This window comes from Sinocyclocheilus rhinocerous, unplaced genomic scaffold, assembly GCF_001515625.1.
Source record: "Sinocyclocheilus rhinocerous isolate Xijiao unplaced genomic scaffold, SAMN03320098_v1.1 scaffold314, whole genome shotgun sequence".
Classification (NCBI taxonomy): domain Eukaryota; kingdom Metazoa; phylum Chordata; class Actinopteri; order Cypriniformes; family Cyprinidae; genus Sinocyclocheilus; species Sinocyclocheilus rhinocerous.
Window position 1 is genome coordinate 2,290,151 of NW_015630021.1, and position 7,591 is coordinate 2,297,741.

General features: G+C 36.6%; 1 protein-coding gene across 4 annotated transcripts in view; it reads left to right on the top strand.

Annotated features, from left to right (window-relative positions):
- Positions 1–7,591, top strand: part of LOC107739557 (zinc finger protein 516) — a 51,247-nt gene that overhangs the window by 14,524 nt on the left and 29,132 nt on the right. The window lies entirely within an intron of this gene.

Genomic DNA, 7,591 nt, shown 5'->3' on the forward strand with positions numbered 1-7,591 from the left:
ATCGCATCGCATCGGTAGCTGCTTCATATGTATCTAATGTATCGTATCGTTGGCTATGGATCGAGATGCATATCGTATCGGCCTGAGTCATGAGATGCACATCCCTAGTATATATATAATTAATCTCAGCAGTCAGTGCTGCTGGGCCCCTAAGGGCAAAACTCTTTTACATCTGTTTTTTTTTTTTTTTTGTATCATGACAAGTGATAGTAGCACTTCTCTCACACTTCACCAAGTCTGTTTAAAGAGGTTCAGGGAGATCAGCTGAATGAAGACTCTGTTCTGAAGAAGGACGCTGGTAGCTTTAGTTCACTTCCTTTGGGGTGACTGGGATTAAAGGGTGTAATCCACCTCGTTTTGGCACCAGATGTCCAGCTGGACTGACCTCAAATCCCAGAGATCCCGATATAACATATCGCTCAGTGAGGGGTACGCTCAACACCATTTTGATCAGACGAGAGCCAAAACGTATCATGTTATATGTATGTATCAATGTTATAACCTTGTAATTATAATATTTTGTAATATAATATTAATAATATAATATAAAATTTTTGGGGTTCAAATATGATAATAGTAACTTTATAAATTTAACCTATTAATGTGTCAAGACAATTAAGACAAGTTAAAAAAGGTACCACTTTAGGTGTCGTTTAATAAAACTAGACTAGAGAAAGACTTTCCTGTTTATTTACGAGCGATCAGTAACACTGACTGTATTGCCTCTGATTTCTCACAGATTGTGTTGTGTATTTGTCGGCGAGAGTGAAGCTTTTCTCTGGAGGGTGTGAGTTGGGCGTCCTCTCTGCCGATCCATCAAAAGTCCAGCTATTGTTGTGCTCCAGTGGTTGCTCTATAAACAGGAAGTGAGACCTCTCATCAGAGCAAAGGCTTCCTGCTGTAATGACACCACACTTACATACACGTGTTCTTATTCCCTCTGGTTACATGTATACTAACACACACACACATAACCACACCAGCCTCCTCCTCCCACCACCTCGCACACACATATATGCACACATACCAGATGGGAGATGGGTGTGACAGGGGAGTTTCATTAAAAAGAGACAGATCTTCTCTTACCAGAACATGAACACGCAAAAGAAGAACAGAGAAGAGGGAGGGAATGAGAGCGCTTGAGATGGCTTTCATGGTGTTAGATTACCTGCCCTCCTCTGAACTAACCAGAGTGAGAGAAACCAGCCGTTTTAAGAAACTTGAGCTTGTTCAGAGACTGTGACGATGACCTTAAAGCATAGATTCATATTCTTTAATGTATTAAGCCCCTGATGCATAAAATTAATACTGTAATGAAAAAAAACATGCTTAATGGTTATTTTTACTTCCAGTAATAAAAAAAAAAAATATATATATATATATTATTTTATTTGGTTATTTATTTATTTTTAATATTCATAAAGGATTCACAAAAGAGAACAGAAACTTTCTTTTCTTCCAAACTATTAAAAATATGATGTAAAAATAATTACAAAGAAAAAACTAACTTTCTTAATAGTTCTTTGTACTACAAACCAAGTATTAGATTCTGTCCACTGCAATAGATGATAATTCTACTTGGTGCATCACCACTTTCGGCCTATATTGAATTTATGTTGTCATAAATTAAAAAATAAACACAATGATTTTCATATAAAATTATGGGGTCAAAAAGGTAGTTTTGATGTAAGATCACACCCTGAATGGTCAAAAATGGCAATTAAATGTCAGTTAAATGCTGTGGACATCGTGCACCAGAGCTTTAAGGTTTATTGCACTTTATAGGAGAAATCCAATCCCTAAAAATGAAAATTTTCAAGATCTGCTCCAGGTATTTCTTTGACAATGTAAATATCACTATTACTATTGCTCAAACATGGGCCTCTAACCTAGAGTATTCACCTTTATTTCAGGCACAGACTGAATAATAGCTCAAATAGTGCTCTATTACTTTTCTAAGCACTCAGATGTACGATTTTCACCTTATAGAAAGAGCGACAGACTCATTTAGGGAGCAGAATGATATAGACTTGGGGGACAGTTCTTTTGACTTGAATGGGTAAGCAACCACCTAGCAACAGCCCAAAACACCTTAGCAACTTGACGCCCTAGCAACCAACCACAAAACTGTACAGCTGCATCATGGTGGCTTACCCCCCTGCACAGGCAAGCGCCACTCACATTTTCAGAAAATATTCACATCTTCAGAAAATATTAAAAGTGTATTTACATTAGTCTTTAAATACTTGCCTCTTCTCAGGGTTCTGGTATAATAAACAGTATTTGCAGGGTGAGAGTTATCGCGGTGTGAACTCAACATTAATAAATAAACAGCTGGAGAGACAATACTTTGAAGGCCATGAGAAAGACATCTGGCTGCCCTGCAAGCTCTAACCGAGCGACCGTGATCACGTCTCTCGCCAAGGACACAGATATACTTACGGAGGCCAGACGGTTCTGAGTAAGAGTGTCCCACTTGGGCTGCCATCAAGGTCAATAAAGCATACAGGCGGTGGAGGGATGAGCTGTGCTGTTTGAACGTGTATATAATGCAAGAATTGATCGAATGTTGTGCTTATAGCTTGTTTTGGATGCTTTTTTGACAGTTTCATGAGTAAATGATGACAGAGTTTAAATTTGTGTGTAAACCATCCCTTTAAGAAAATGATTTTTGCTGTTCACTGCATTTTTATTAGGACTCTAAAAGCATGAGCAGCATGATCATCTGGTGATGGTCTGGCAACCCAAAGCCAGGCACTTAACCCTGAGTTTCCCCAGGGGGCTACACAGAAGCCCCCACAGTCAAAAATTGCTCACCCTCCGGCTATAAACCCAGTGAAGAGGTTTAGGTTGCTTTGTGCCATAACATATGCTGTACGTAAGATGAAACATTGACATGGTTTACAGAGTTTTGAATGGAACTCAAAGAATGACCCACATTAGCAGCCTTTGTTTTGTTCCATATTTATTCTGTTTTACCTTCATTTGTTCAGAAAGTGTGTGCAAAAAAGAGGGGGAATGAGAGACAAAAAAGAGAGCAGGAAAGAGAGTCTGAGCTGGCCTTACCATGATAATCTAATCCCTGTTCACAGAGCTTTTTTTAGAGAGCAAGTTAATGCCTTCAGATTATAGTTCAGCTCTAGACCACGCCAACCAACCACACAAGTGTATCTGCAAGCCACTTGCTGTCACAACATCAATTCTACAGTCACCCATCTTCAATAAAAAAAACATTGTGTAAAGGCTTTAGTTAATTAAAACTAAACCCATAAAAAATAATTTTTTGTTACTTGACATAAAATACACATTAACTGAAATAAAAGTATATTTTATTTCAGCATAATTTCTCATTTTCATTTAGTTTAACTTGAACTTGACTAGACATGATTTGTGGTGTATCTTTGCCACTTTGGAGCTTGACGGACCCAGTGAGAGTCATCATTCGCTTTCATTCTTTTGAAAAGAATGGCCAGTATTCTTCAAAATACAATTTTTGTCTATCATTATAAATTACATGAATGTAAGTAAATGATGACAGATTTTTCATATTTAGATTAAAATTCTAAATGTCTTATTTATTTTTTATTTTATTTTATCAAATCAATGTGTGATTTTGTTTTCCTGTGAATTTTATTGCTGTTTGAAACGATCAAATCATGATAGATTGCATTTAAATCAAATAGAGTAGATAGATCTTCTCTGTTTGAGTGTGTATGTGTGTTTCTTGGACGAGCTGTGTGGCCACATAAGTGTTATGTCATTCTGCCATCAGGAGTGCTGCAGAGGCTCGGGCAGATATTACATAAGCATTACTGCTAGTGTCCCTCTCTCATCTCTCTATCATGCGCACACACACACACATACACACACACACATACACACACGTTTGTTTTTGTGAAAAGTGGGGACATTCCATAGGCGTAATGGTTTTTATACTGTACAGACCGACTGTATATTCTATTGCCCTACACCAACCCTACCCCTAAACCTACCCCTCACAGGAAACTTTGTGCTATTTCAGATTTTCAATACACTCCATTCTGTGTCATTTATATGCGTTTTGAAAAGTGGGGACATGGGGTAATGTCCTGAAAAGTCACCTTCTCCTTGTAATACCTATGTCATACCCTTGTCATTATACAAATGTATGTCCTCATTTGTCACAAAAACGCACACACACACACACACACACACACACATAAATACATGCACACTTGCATGCTTTGGCTTCCACCCAAAAACAAAACACACATATAAACCCACCTGTGAACACCTGTAGAAACAATTTCTCTTTATCCCAAAACATTTACATTGCAATTCGCCACTTTGACGGATCTCCATGAATTTATAATACAATCGTCTTTGTTTAAAAAAAAAAAAAAAGCAAAAATTTATAAGTAAAAAAAAAAAAAAAAAAGGTAAATCTAGCTGAATAGCAAAATGATCATTCTACTAAACATTTACATTGGTGTTCCACTTATAAGAAAGAAAGTCATACAGGTTTGAAATGACTTGAGGGTGAGTAGATAACACAAAAAAATAACATTTTATTTTTGTCATTTTTATTTAGAATATTTTTAAAAAAAGTAAAGGAATGATCATGGGATCCTAATGAAATTAAGATTTATTTATGTATTTATGCATGTATGTATGTATGTATTTATTGAATAATAAGTAACTGAAATGTGAGGTCATCTGAATAAACTTACATTCAGAAAAAAAGAAACCTTGGGAGTTTTAGTTTATCAAAAGGATTTTAGTTGATCATTGTTTCACTTGACTTGATTCTTAATTGATTCTTTTATCATTCCTTTAAGATTTTTTGACAAGATATTTTAATTCATTCACAGTTTTTTGATTGTTGTAAGTCTTGTTGAAACTAAATCTGAGATTTAAGCTTAACTGTAAAACAAGTGAGAAAACCTGCCAGTGAAACAAGATAAATATTTTCATAATAGAAGATTCTTTCTCTGATGTTCACATTTTTTTAAATTTGTAATGCAAATTTGTTGCCCATTTAAATATATATGTATATTGTTTTAAAGGTATTTTTAGTATTTTTTTTTTTTACGACAAACATTAATGTAGATTAAAAATAGGTGTAATTTCTACGAATTTCTGTTGAACAAACATTCTGCACCATTACACGGTTTAATCACAAGTTTGAAGTTGCTGGAGTTGCTTATCAGAAAGTGTCACATTTTTTAATCAAACCTAAACCCTTTCCAGTGGTATCATCATTCAGGATTTCCAGATTCTTTGGTCAGTCATCAAGCACACTAGCAGGAAAATAATCCCTCGCTTTATTGCTTGTGTAACCGTGTTCTGGCTTTAGGGAGTGGCGTTCTGTAGTGACTGCGCTGGGAGGTTGTGGAGCCCTCGCACATCTGCAGTCTCTACGTGAGAAACACTGCTCTGATAATACTGATCTCCAACCAATCTGAGGCCATTATCATACAATTATGAGCTATGGATTTTGACTGAGCTTGGAAGAACTACTGCTTTGTGAAGAAGTCATTTCAGCAGAGTAATCTTATCAGCAGATGAGCGTCACACGTCAATAACACACACATTGTGCTGCACTGTTGGTTCGTGGTGTGAGATCGACATCAGCAGTGGCAGTGCAGGTTGTTTGAAAAGCTACAGCCCCTCTTGCTCGGCCTCTCGTGGTATTTTAGGATTTATCAAACACACACACTGACATGCAACATGTTTGTTTGGCACGGATGCAACAATTAACATATGTGCACAGTGCACACATACTAGCACACACACATACCCACATAGTATTTTGGCTCAAGGTTTACGGTTCAGGCCAGGGCGTGTTCGAAAAACCATATGTGTCATGGACTTGTTTAGCTCTGTCTTTCACATGAGGATATACACACTTTTTCTCTTTCTCTCCCACACAAACACTGGCTCAGAGCAGAGGAGTAGTGTCCAGAGCATGGGGCGTTTGTGCTGAGCTGGACTAGCCGTCAGGTTGAATAAGCGAGCAGACAGTTGATTCGCCATAGCCATTCATCAGCCAGAGAAAAGAGAGGATGGGAAAGAATGGAGCTCTCGCTCAGGGCTGTGTCTCTCGGATACGGGCCGTGTATGTGCTGCTGTTTCTTTCCACTGAAAGCTGGCTGTCTTTGTTTGTGTTTTTATGCTTGGCACATGTGTTGTTGCTTGTGTGTCGGTGGCGTGTAAACAGCGGATCCTGCTTTTAAATGCACTCATAAAGATGTGATTTCATTTTTGTGAAGAATTTCCTCAAGCATATGGCTGTTTATCAATCATTGATCATTTAATTATGATTTAATTACTTCAGCAGTAGTATGTCACAGAAAAAGAACAATACTAAGGATAAATTAAAGTTTTGCCTTAGCAGATATGTTCCAACGTATACTGTAAAATAGCTCCAGGTAGCTTAAAGAATATGCTTAATGTGGTAACATCTAAATTAATTGTTTTTATTTGAAGTAAAAAAAAAAAAAGTAAAACGTAAGATTCATATTTACACTTCCGTTTAAATGTTTGGTGTAGGCCTGGGCGATAAAACGGTATCGATATTTATCGACGGTACACCTTCGATAACGATATAAAACATGTTCGATATAGTGCACGATATAGGCACGTGCTAAGAGTGACGCAGTCAGCACACACGAACACATGCTGAATTGAGTGCAGTGCCTGCCTGTGATGAGGAGATTGTGAATAAAAAAAAATTATATTAGGCGAATTTAAAATAAACATTTGCATTTGAATGTTAGGAGTGCGTCAGGGAGCGTTATCAGTGGCGCACGATATGCGGTGATAATGATGTAAGTGATTTTAATGTTTTGTTAGTCTAGTCCACGAGACGCACCGCTGCTGTGTTATGCATTCAAAATATTAGAGAAATATAGAAGCTCAATGCGGAGAAGATCTTGAATGGGTTAAAACCGAAACCAAGCCGTTCACACAGAACGCATATTCAGCGCATTTTTAGACGGACAAATATGACTGCTGCACTCGCATCACACAAGATGTAGCCATGCAAAGTTAAACAGTTTAAACTTTTAGAAAAAACGTCGTGAATTTGTGGAGGTGTATTCCCTTTTACTGCATCTCTTATGTTTTTAAATGCAATCTGCGGGCGATTCGGCCCTTTGTATTAAGCAATGCATGAATACATGATGCTGTTTTGTTCATAATTGTTTATGCAATTTACGAAATTATATTTGATTTATATGAGTTAATTTAGACGTAGTGCAGATTTTTTTTATAGACATTTATTTCCTTGCGTTGACAATTTAAATGTGCTGCATTATTTTGCTCATTGCGCCCTCCTGTGGCCTCAGGAGACAAGCCAAAAGTTTCCTTAAAACCTATTTAATCTGCACATAAAACATTAGAAATATATTTGTTTAATTTTTATTGTGTGTTTGACTGTTAAAACAAAAAATATTTGTTGTTCGTCTCAATAAATTGTGATGATTATAAATACAGTGGCTAAATAAAAAAAAATAATTTCTATTACTTTTTGTTTTAAAAAAGGTTATAAAAAATGTCAATAATTATCGATACCGAACGATATGAAACATTATATCATTGATACATTTTT